Below are 12,298 nucleotides of genomic sequence, written 5' to 3' on the forward strand. Positions count from 1 at the left end.
CCCCTCGGCGCCTGCGGTGGGTGCGCGGCCCGGGGCCGAGCCGGCCAGCCTGGCTCACCTAGACTATTACCATTGCGGCAAGGTAGGCGGGGGAAAGGTTGGGGGGCGAGGCGGGCGGGGCCTGCCCGCGCCCTCGGACCTCCGGCCCGGGCCCGAGCATCCCGGGCTGGAGCACGGGGCAGGAGTTACCTGGCGGCTCAGAAAGCGAGCGGTCACTTGCAGGGCGCACGGGGGACACGCACACATCAGTCCCGCCGACGGGCACATGTCAACCATACGGGTACCCTGGTGGTTCCACTCACGCCCTGAGTTGTTCTGAACACAGGCCAAAGTCATCCCGACGGCCAGCCACACGACGACACCGTGACACACTCACCCACGCCCTCCTGAAAGCCTCACATTCATTCACAACCTGACACACAGTGACCCACGGTCATATACAGACAGCCGTGCACTATTCACAGTCTTACTGTCCCACACGTCACCCTGAGACGCACTCACCCACGTACACTGTCACAGCGCCACATACAAGTCATCCATACACTACGATGGCACACACACCATTACATGCCCCCATCCGCTGTCACACCCAGTCACAACTGGGGATAGGCACACAAAGAGTCTCTCCGACAGTCACACGCGTGCACTCACAACGACTCACATGGGCGCACACTGTCACACACAGCCACCCCTTGACGGTGAACCTCAGACACAGATTGCTCTGATGGTCACATAGTCCCAGGCGGTCACACCCGGGGACAGCCACACCTCGGTCATCCGCACTCGCGCGTCGGGGTTTTAACTTCTTGGCGCTGCTGCGCACTAATTGGGCTGTTTACTAATTGGCTGTCACTGCCCAGCGGGTCCTCGGATTCCAGGTTGGCAGCGGCCAATCGAGGCCTGTCTCCTTCCGGGAACGGTGAGCGACCGTCCCTCAGAGCTAAGGTTGCTGTGCGGAGCACTCTTTCCTACACATTTTTCCGAGATCGCCACCACCACCCAACCAGGAAGGTCCCCGCGCACTGCGCCTGGCGCATCCTCCCGGATGGAGGCTCGCGTGCCCGGAACCCTGGACCAGAGGCGTTTGATCCCCGGTCCCCCGCTGGGCCCAGGTGGGAATGTGAGGTGCAGCTGTGCAGTCTGCGTCCTCTTCCCTCGCCAGGGTGGGAGCTTTCAAACTTAGTTCAGAGGCCACACGGTCTGTGCGTCCGCCGGCCGGTGCGCCGGTCCGGGGCCGGCTGTAGCCGAGCGCGGTTTTTCGTCACTCGGAGCCCGGATTGAACCGCGCGCGTGGGTTTCCCCGCGGCCCCGGCGCAGACGCGCGGGCTCCGTGGCTAAGTGTGGTGAGTGCACGTCCGGTGGTTGGATCTGCGGCCCTGGCAGGGTCTCTCTCCCACCCTGTAGAATTTTCACCCAGCCTCTTGTCAAGGGGATGCTGCAGGAGAGGGGCGTCCCAGCGCGGATCTCGGAGCCTCCAGGGCTGGGCCCTGCGGAGTGCACCCTCAGGCCCTGGGGGAGCGGCTCTGGCAAAGCCCTCCGCAGTTTGCTTGGGGGAGGGGGGAGAATGGGGCCACCGGGTTCTGGGGCTATGAGGAGTGGGGGTGGGAGAGGAGTGAGATCTCACCAAGGGTGGGGGTGATTATTACCTTTCATCCAGTGACCTGCAAAGTTACAAGCCAGAGAGGGGGATGGTAGCCTCTGGAGAAGGACGATTCTCAGAGCTGCTTCTAGTCTGATGGAGGGAAAATAGATTAAAAGTAGCAAGTGAAGTTTTCAGGGAGGAGAAGGTTGGGTGCGGGGGCAGCTGGTCTGTTTTCTGCCCTTGGCTTTGTTATTTTTTAAAACAAGAAGTTGACAAGGTAGGTTTCAGCCTCTGGCCTGGGGACATGGATGGAGATTGGAGATTTGTACCTAAAAGTCTAGGGTAGGGGTTAGCCTGTGATGTTCTCTTTGCTGGTGGTGTTTCTGTAAGTGAGGCCTTCCCAAATAGGGCCCTTTCTGGGGCAGGGACACAGCCCAGGCCTTTGCTTTTTTCGGATGCTCTATAAACCTCTGACTCAGCACCAGAACCGTGTGAACCTTGGTCAGGAGGGCCAGACAGGGAAGGAAGTAGAAGTCAGAGCTTCTGGCTTCTTCTGTGATCTAGGATGCCTGGCCCATTGTGAGTCCAGCTGGGGCACCTGGATGGGTGAAAGGAAAATCTGACCTTGCACTTGGATGTGAAAGCTGCTACTCAGTCCTTCAGGCTAAGGTAGGGTGAGGCAGGAGGGGTCACTTGGCCTCTTGGCTCACTTAGGGGCCCGCAGTCTCTTGGTGCCGGATACCAAGTTGGTGTGGCCTTCAGTAGTAGTGGGGGGTGGGACCCTGTTGTGACCAGAAACTCACCTTTTCTGGCCGGTGAAGCTAATGGTGAAGCACTGGGGAAGGAAATGCCCAGGCTCCACCTTACAACTGGTGGTTAGCAAAGCTGGAGGATGGACTGAGGCCTGTGGTGCAGCAGTGACCTCACTTAGGGCCTGTAGATTGAGTTGCATACTTGGGACATGGCTCACACATTGGGGGGGCCGTCCCTGGAGGCTTGTCCCACAGGGATCAGGCCTTAGAAACACAAGGGCAAGAATTTGCTCAAGTGATGCTCTACAGCTACAGGGCAGTTGACCTGGAAAGGCCCTTGGCGACCGTCCCCTTGGTGAATATCCCCTTGGCGACTATCCCCTTGGTGACTGTCCCCTTAGTGATCCTTTACACAGAGATTCCCAGGCTTTTTAAACCAAAGTCACGAGCAGTAGTTGTTCTTCTGGTATCTTTTGTTTGAAAAACAAAATACCCAATGACAAAAAGCTGCTGTGGTTTCATTTTTGCTTTGAAATAGGCATATATTTTATTAGTCACAAAAATATCCGCGTGCATTAGAAAAATAGCTTATCAGATACAAAGCTGGCACATTACTTTGCTAATGTCATGAAGCTGCTTTTTGAGCATATGGACTTGTGGCTGGCTCTGTGGCCCCCATGATCAGTGGCCCCATGCTGGGAACCATACCTCCTTTTCTTTGTGTCGCAGAAAGAGAAGCTGAGTTAGGAAGGAGTGTACTCATGGGTAATGTAGCAGTTAAAATCAAAGCCGAGCCCTGAGCCCAGGTTTCTTCACTCCTGGATGGAGAGTCATGTGGTCTCCCAACAAGTCCCTGTGTGGGTCAGGGATTAGGCCTGTAATGTCCTTCCTGAGGTAGCTATGAACGCCCTTCACTCAGGTATTGGCACTTAACCCGGCTGGAGGACTGCTGGGATATCCCTCCCCATCTGTGCCAGACCACTGGAAACTGGCTGTCAGAACTGGGCAGACCTGGTTTCTGATCTCCATCTGTGGCTTTGTGACTTGGGGCAAATGATTTTTAGATTTTGATTTTTTACTGAGATAGGATTTACACACAGTAAAATGCAGATTATAAATGTACAGTTTCATGAGTTGTTTTTCTTTCTTTCTTTCTTTCTTTTTTTTTTTTGAGACAGAGCCTCAAGCTATTGCCCCGGGTAAAGTGCTATGGCGTCACAGCTCACAGCAACCTCAAACTCCTGGGCTTAAGTGATTCTCTTGCCTCAGCCTCCGGAGTAGCTGGGACGACAGGCACTTGCCACAAGACCTGGCTATTTTTTTTTTTTTTTGGTTGTAGTTGTCATTGGTTGGCAGGCCCCAGCCGGATTTGAATCCGCTTGAGCTAGAGGCGCCACCCCAGTTTCATGAGTTTTGACAAATATAAAGACCTATGTAACCACCATCCTGGTTCAGATGAAGAATGTTTCCATCACCCCAGAGAGTTCCTTCATGCCCCTTTCTGGTCGGCACTCCCAGACCCAACCTCCCAAGGCAACTATTTATCTGATTTCTATTATCAACGCTTTACGTGTTTAGACGTGTGAACTATATTTAAGGTCCAGAACTTCATGTGCAGCATAAACCTTTGTGTGTGTGGCTTCTTTTTTGTTCAAGGTAACATCTTCAGGATTCCTTGGTGTTGTGTGTGTCTCTAATCTGTTATTATTGTGGAGTAATGTGTGTATTACATTGTGCTATGACTGTAGCATAATTGGCCTATCCGTTCACCTGCTAATGGACATTTGGGTTTGTTTCCAGTGGAGACTGTTATAAATAAAGCCGTTGTGCACATTCTTATACAGGTATTTTTGTGAATGTGGCAAATTATTTAGTATCTCTGAGATTTGGTGTCCTCTTGAGGACAAGATTGCCAACCTCTGAGTTTCAGGAGGACTAGGTGAGGTGATGTAGACTAGGACAGTTCTTGGCACATACCAGCTATTAATTTGATCACAACAGTATTAACCACCTGGGACCTATTCCAGTGAGAGGCTTAGCATCTCTGTTCCAAGCATCCTTTATCCCTGGTCTAAACATCTTTCAAGGCCAGCTTGGGTACCACCTTCACCATGCAGTACTCCATGGCCAGATAACTTCTTTTCTCCATCAGGCTCCCCTAAGAACTGGTACCACGTGAGATGTGGCATGTTCTGGTATCCATTATTCAATTGACAAACATCTATCAATCAATCTTTGTTCTAGGCACTGTGCTAGGCAACCAGTACTGCAGTAGTGAACGAAAGTGACTCAAATTGCTGCCCTTTGAAGCTTTCATATCAGTGTAGGAAGTTGTAAATATTATATATGTGGGAAATATATGGTACTATATTGATGACAATATAACTTTGGAGAAAAATGGAGCAGGGAAGATGTTTTGAGGGTGCCAGGGCCTGGGGCTGGTCTGCAATGTTAAATAGGGAGGTTGGGGAAGACCTTGTGGTCTAGACCAGTGTTTCTCAGATCCATGTACATGGTAAGAATCATCTGGCAAGATTTTTCAAGCAGATACCTGGGCTCCACCTCCAGAGATTCTGATTCAGTTGCTTTGGGCTGGCCCTTGAGAATTTTCATGTCTGACAAGCCCCCAGGTGACTGCTGGCTCAAGGACCACACTTTGAGTAGCAGTGGTTGGTTGTTTGTGTACAAGTTTTTATGGGCTCCTGGCAGGCAGGAACCATGCCCAGCTCCTGGCACAGTCTAAAGCATAATTGCTTAGTATATGAATGATTCAACTTTGCACCCACACAGCTCTGGGCACAGCCTTGTGTAAGGATGGGGATCTAGACAAGCTTGGTTATTGAGTGATTGGAATCACTTTCTGAACAAAAATCCGTGAAGTGGGATTGAAATATAGACTTGATCTGGACTTGACAAATGTGGGGTCTGCTCAGCATCTCTGGTAGGTGAGATTCCCCACAGCTTTTTCTCTGCAGAGGCACAGGTGGCTGTAGGCGGGTCCTATGGAAGGGACCTGGGCCCCGTGAGCTGAGGCCTGAGATGGCTGGTGTCAGGGAGTGCTAGATGGATGCATCTCTGTTAGGAAGTTCTTTACTTTCCATCCAAGCATGTTCCTCACAGCTCTTCTCCAGGACTCTAGGACTTGGGCATGTCCAGAGCAGCAGCCTAGGCCTGACCCTGCTGGCCCCGGTCTTCTGGGTGACCTTGAGCATGTCAGGGCCCTTCTCTGGGTCTCCGTTCCTCTCTGTGCAAAGGGAAAGCAAATCAGTGACCATCAGCCTAGTGGGATGATGTGGTGTGGAAATGTAATGAAATGAAGTCTGGGGACGTCTTTTGTACCTGTGGAGTGTGGTACCCTGGGAGGAGTGAGGAGATGGGCCAGCATATGCTTCAGAAGGCAGGAACCACTGTGTTTCTTTACTTTTGTATTTCCAGAGCTGTCCTGGCACCCGGGTGCTCAACAAATATGTGCTGAATGAATGAATGAATTTGGGGCTGGCCAGTTGCAACTTGTGGCTTGAGGAACTGAGCATCCATTTGGCTCTTACAATCTGTAGACTTTGTGGTGAGCACTGAGTCCAGGGCAGGGCAGGGGCCCAGCATCCTTCAGCTGCCCTGCCACTAGTAGAAGAGCTTTCTCTGTGTAGGCCCAGAGGACAGAAAGAGCCTGTTGATCCAAGACTCCCCCTGCTGTATGGCCACCTGCCCTGTACAATTCTGTAGGGGAAGCTATTTTGCTTCTCTGATTTCCAAGAGCTGGTCTCAGTATATAAAGGGAGTGTGGATTCTGGAACCCAGAGACCTAGGTTTGACAGCCTTCATCATCACCAGTGCAGCCAAGTTATTTAACCTCCCCATGCTCAGTCTCATCATCTCCAAAGTGGGTACATTGACACCACCCTGGTGGACTTGCCTTGAGAGTTGGAGATTATGCATATAGCACTGAGCCCCAGCAGGAAATGCTTTTATTTCCATTCACAAAGAGCAGCCCAACTGAAAGTTAAAATGTGAGAGGAACTTATTTTTTTCACACCAGCTACTGGAGGACTGACCATATATGGCAGCCACCTGGCTGGTTCTTGCGAGGGGACAGGCCTGGCTTTCCTAACATCAGACACATCTGTGTCTTGCTGTCTAGACCTGATTTTCTTGGGCCTGCTTTGGAAGAAGCAGGAAGCAGGCCTGCAGTTGGAAGAAGTCTGTCGTTGGACTGTTGAGGATTGTAAGGGCTGCTCATCCCCCCGCCCCCCATGTCTTTCTGTTACCTTCTTGAATCGGCATAGGAGAGAAAGTGGATTTTGCAGGCAGAGAAAACTGGCTCACATTGCAGCTGTCCCCTTCACAGGTTTGGGCTGGTGACCTTGTGCATATCCCTTAACTGTGGCAGGTCTCAGTCTTCTTGTTTGCACCAGAAGACAGAGATACCCTCCTCATGCTGTTGTTGTGGAGTTCAGATTAAAGTAACAGATATGGAAGTTCTCCCCAATCTAGAACACTGGTTCCCAGCCTTGGCACTACTGACATTTTGGGCTGAACAATTCTTTGTTGTGGGGGTTGGTCCATGTTTTGTAGTATTTAGTCGTATCCTTGGCCTCTGTCCACTAGCTGCCAACAGTGTCCCTGGCCCCTGTTGTGACAGTCTGTGGATGCCTCCAGACTTCACCTATGGTTGGGAACCACTGATGTGGGAAGTGTGTTGCAGGCAAACTAGAAGATGTTGGTGAAAAAAGTGGCTGAGCTGCAGGGCTCGTGCTTGGCTCATGCTTCCTGGCTGGTGTTTGAGCCCTGTGTCTCCCTCCAGTAAATTATGTATCCACAGCGTTGACAGTCACCTTATTTACGTGGAGTCAAACCTATAGGGTGATTTTTCAGCATAGTTTGGGAGCGACAGTAAACACACATGGTAAGTAATTATTAACCTAATGATTCGTGGTAAATTGCAATTTTTGTATCTCGGTGAGAAGATGTTTTATGACACAGGATAATAAATTTTGATCAATTACCCTGACGTTTAAAACTTCCGACTGTACAATTGCTATTTCTGGTGCCTGCTAAAATGAGCAAGAACATTGTGGTTTTTCAATGCTTAGTGGTCTGTTTACTGCTGGGTTTCTGAGATGTTCAGCAGGTATCTATCAAGCGCCTATTGTGTGCTAGGTCCTGGGGATTCAGCCCTGTCTTGAAGGTTCAGAGACCCAACAGTAGAGTTTTATTTATCAACTGTATGGCTATGTGGATCTGTCGTTTATTAGCTCAAAATGCAGAATGATAATTAAATATAAAATTGTCTGGGGCAGTGACAGTCCCAGGGCCATGGGGAGGTTTCATGAGGCAGTCTTACAGGAATGCCATGCAGGCTACTTGGCGTGTAGAGTGGTGGGGTGTTCCAGGCAGAGGGGCAGCCATTACAAACGTGGTTTGGGGGCACTGTCAGCCTAAGGAGGAGGGACCTGCCTATGTGGGAGTCGAGACATCAGGGGAAAAGGTCATGAGCCTTGCATCCCAGCCAGCTGGATCCAGAGGTGTGGTGTACGAGTATCGAACACGTCAGACCTTCACAGTGTGGGGAAGTCTAATGACTTGTGATTGATTTTCCCCGTAGCCAGGGGCACTCTGCTTCTCAAACTTTAGCCTAACAGAACAATCTGGAAGGCAGCCAAAACCAAGACTTCTGGGGTCCACTCCCAAAAGTTATGATTCAGTGGAGGGGCTGGAGATGGGAACTGCTAGTGTGTCGATGGTGCTGATGTTGCTGGCCTGGGAACCTCACTCAGGGAACCACTGGTCTAGACCAAGACCTGGGACACTAGGGATGATTGCTGGCCTGGGGCATCAGCCCTGGCTGGGGCGCAGCTGATGGGCCATGGGTTGAGTCTCCTGCGCTGGGGAACAGCTTACATTGAGTTCCCTGGGAATAGACTCTGAGATGGAGATTTGCCCTTGGAAGGTTTATTGGTGTAGAGTTCTTGGTAAGGGTAGGAGGTGCCCCTGTAGAGGAGCAAAGGAGGCTTAGGCAGGGGAGAAGCTGTTCTGTCAAAAGTCACCCCACAGGGAGCCCTGCAGTCCCCAAACTGAGGCAAGGGGAGGGCCTAAGCCTTTGACGCCTGCATAGTCAGTCATCAGTGCCCTTGGGCGAGGTAGGTCCTTGTCCTGGAGAGCAGTTCCCCTGGAGACAGAGCTGGGAGCCCTGGACCCAACACTCCTGTGGCTGGGGGTGGGGTGCGTGTGTGTGAGTGGATAGAGGAGAAGTGGGGGCATCACTGTGTCCACATCAGGGAGATGCATCTTGGGGAGAAAACTCAACTTCCTCTTGGTTCCCATGAAATCAAGGGATGATCCTCGGCACGTTGGTGACTTTTAGTGACTTCGAGTCACTTGCTGAAGATTCCTCTATATCTCATAAAGTGAGAGAGATGAGCCATCTGTCCTGTGTGGGGAAGGCAGGATAGTGGCTTCTTAGGTCCCAGGGAAGAAAAATGATAATGAAGTTTTCTTGGGCCCAGAGAGATGTTCTTCCATGTTCCAGGATACAAAGAAGCCCAAGTTATCCACTGAGTGTTTATCACTCTCAGGCTCATTTGCTCACATCATCTCCTTCAGTCTTCATAAAAACTATGCCAGCTATGTGTGTTCCCACTTACAGGTGAAGATAACTGAGATCCAGACCAATCCAGTGACCAAAGGTGGCAAAGAGCTTGGTAGTTGGAGAACTCAACCAGGTGGAGCCCCCTCCCTCCTGCTGTAGGGATGGAAGACTGCCTGAGATGCTGCCCCCCCCCCTTTTTAGGATTTTCTTTTATTGTTGCAGTTTGGCCAGGGCCGACTTTGAACCCGCCACCCTCGGTATATGGGGCCGGCCCCCCACTCACTGAGCCACAGGCGCCACCCAAGAGCTTGCCCCCTTTTTTGGAGGGGGGAGTGCGTTGGTTCCCAGTTGAGCCTCCTGCCTTAGTTTTCAACGTCAGGCATCGTTTGGCAACAGAATGTCTTCACGTTACAGTTAATTAAAACGTGCTTATCTCGAAGTTAGGCCTAATTTACAGGAATGATTTAGAAACTTGCTGGAAACAAATCCGACTCGGTGGTATAACCCAGGGTCAATCTCATGCATAAATTTTATTGTTTCACTCGTGCTGTGTTTTGACTTGAACTGAACTTTATAATGCAGAAGATGGACCCTGGGCTTTTTGTTGCTCATTTATTCTGCAAATATTTACCAAGTGTCTATGGGGTGCTACTTACATTATTTAGAGGTCTCCCGTCCTGGCCCCATGCTTTCTCTGTTCTTTGTATCCGCCTGGGATATAAGTTAGTTTTTGTGCAAAACCCGACGGTGGTTTTAAATGTGAATTTGGGTTAAATGGAAGTGCTTGGGTTTGTATCCTGGCACTAATATGCTGTGTGACTTTGGACCTGTCACTTAGCCTCTCTGAGCCCCAGTTTCCTCATGTAACTACATTTGCATCTCAGGTAAGGCCTCTGGGAGATCAAATAAGTCATCCTCTCCCTCGTTCCTGCTACCAGGCACTGTTTACATCTTCTGGGCCCCTGATAGAACAGCAAGTGCAGGTACTACCTGAGGTTTTGATGGTTTTTATCGGTTATAGGAACTTTTCAGTTCAGGATAGGTGCAGAGCTTATTCCCATTGGGATGGTCTCTTGTCTCTCCTGTATCAATTCCCTTCTTTCTCCTAGCAGCTCCCACAGGGAGTCTTTAAGGATCAATTAAGCATTCACACTCACAAGCCTAATGCGGGCGACACTTGGCACCTGTCTCCTCAAAGGATTTGGGACACAGCCTGCCATGGTCTGCCAGCAAGGCACGTGAACTGTGCCTCTTCTGCAGCCATCCGTGGAGGTGGCCAGGAGCTATTCTCTTTGCTGCTCCTTCCTCCCAGGTTTAAGTTCAAGTGCAGAGGAATGACCCCTCCGTGGGTGAATTTGGAATCCTAGCACCCTTATTCCCTGCAGCAGCTGCATTCTCCTAACACTTCCGTAGGCTTAGCCTCGTAGGCCCTCACAAGGGACATGTCAGTTCCAATGTCATTGCACTGGCTTCGTTATCAGATATTTATAATTTGTGTATAGTTCCTTTTAGTCCAGATGCGACTTATCAATCAGGGGTCATTTTTACCCTGAGTAGAGTTGCCTAGTAACCTATCAGATGATAGTTAACGTTTTAGCTCCCTCAGGTTTCCAAGGGACATATGCTGACAATTAACAAGGTGAAATTCACTTCAACAGGAAATGGGTTTGATTAACCCTTTACCCGCTGTCCTCATCCTATTCCACCCCACCCCCACCCTGGTGCTTTTTGGCGTCTCCTTTGGAAAGTAAGTGAAGTCCTCAGTACGTTTTGTAACACGTTCCATGCTGTGGACATTTCGTGACAGATTTATAGAAGACACAAGCACACACCTACACGCTGTGGCCCAGAGCTATGCTTTGCAGTCATACTGGCCTGAGATCAAATCCTGGCTTTGCCATTTATTAAGAGTTATTCACTTATTCATTCCTTCTTCATTCATTCATTCAGCCACCCAAAGATCATTCGTACTTGCTGTATGCAAGTCTTTGTGATAGGTGCCAAGTGGGAACAGGTATTAAGATATGACCTTTGATCAAGTGGCAGGGCGGTGGGAGACACAGTCTTATTCATGAGACAGACAAAAATAAATAATTTCAAATGTGTGTTTGGTAAGCTTTAGGTAGAAGTAGTACAGGAGACTGTGGGACCATCAGGCCAGCCTGGGGATAGTCAGGGAAGGCTTCTCAGAGGAGAGGACACCTGCCTGTGTTTGAAGGGGAGTAGGACTTGACCAAGTGAGGAATGTAGGGAAAAGCATTCAGGCAGAAGGAACAGCATTTGCAAAGACATAGAAGTCAGGACGTGAGGCAGGAGAAGGGAGCCAGGGGTATGTAGAAAGTTATTTCTTATCTTCAACCTCAGTTTCCTCATCTACAAAATGGGATCAGCAGTGCTTACTTGGTCTGTGAAATTAATTGAGGTAATAATGCATGTTTATACACTTGATACAGTTAGCTTTAATTCCCATTCCAAATCTATCTACAGATGCCTAACAGTCAGGCTTTGATTTTAAATGAGACAAGGATTACAAAAATACTGACAGGCCTGGCTGCTCACTGTGTGATGTGGGTTTCCTCCGACTGCACTTCTGCTGGTCACGGCGCTGCTCTTTGGGATGGAGAACTAGATATTCTCCTGCTGTCCTAGATTGCGTCCTACGGTATCGTTGAAGCACATAATTGTGTCTTCCTAATGGCTCCACATTAGCAAGAAGCTCTGACCCTGGCGAGGGGCCCCCTGGGCCAGTTTTCTGTCTGCTGACTGCCTTGCTTCTGTCTGGTGCTCTGGTTCCATCTTGCTTTTCTGAACGGTGGCCACTCCCATATCTCAGTTGGGGAAGCTGAGCTGTCAGTAGAAGTTTGGAGACATCCAGTGAAGGAAAGTCGCCTACCAGGATGAGGCAGAGTGCCGAGATCTTCGCGATGTGTGAATGGGATCCTGTCTCTTCTCTGTGCAGAGCTGCCCTCTGTGGTTGCTTGGTGAATTCTTACCAACCTGAATCATGTCTTCTCAGATCTCAGCTTAAAACCTCCCGATGTCTTTCCCCTAGCATGTAGAGAACATCAGACTCTTCCTTGGCTCCAAGTCCTCACGGGATCCTGCCCCTGCCTGCTTTTCAGCATCACTCCCAGCACTGGTGTCCCTGGTACCTGGTGTCCCTGGGACCAGGCTTGGTGCTGAGAACTCAGTGGGGAGCAAAGTCACACCCCTGCAGTGACCCCATCCCTGCAGTGACCCCATCCCTGCAGTGACCCCATCCCTGCAGTGACCCCATCCCTGCAGTGACTCCCATTCCTGCAGTGACTCCCATCCCTGCAGTGACTCCCATCCCTGCAGTGACCCCATCCCTGCAGTGACCCCCATCCCTGCAGTGAC

General features: G+C 50.4%; 1 protein-coding gene across 2 annotated transcripts in view; it reads left to right on the top strand.

Annotated features, from left to right (window-relative positions):
• The first annotated feature begins 6 nt into the window (after nucleotides 1-6).
• Nucleotides 7-12,298, top strand: part of TOX2 (TOX high mobility group box family member 2) — a 136,864-nt gene continuing 124,572 nt past the window's right edge. Inside the window, exon 1 of one of the 2 annotated variants that reach the window (XM_003787610.2) lies at nucleotides 7-82. The gene's annotated coding sequence lies outside the window, so the exon portion shown is untranslated. Of the gene's footprint in view, nucleotides 83-1,281; nucleotides 1,344-12,298 lie in introns of those variants that run through there. The other variant, XM_012803845.1, reaches the window with a different exon arrangement.

Source organism: Otolemur garnettii, unplaced genomic scaffold, assembly GCF_000181295.1.
Source record: "Otolemur garnettii isolate 467f Iridium unplaced genomic scaffold, OtoGar3 scaffold00023, whole genome shotgun sequence".
Taxonomy (NCBI): Eukaryota; Metazoa; Chordata; class Mammalia; order Primates; family Galagidae; genus Otolemur; species Otolemur garnettii.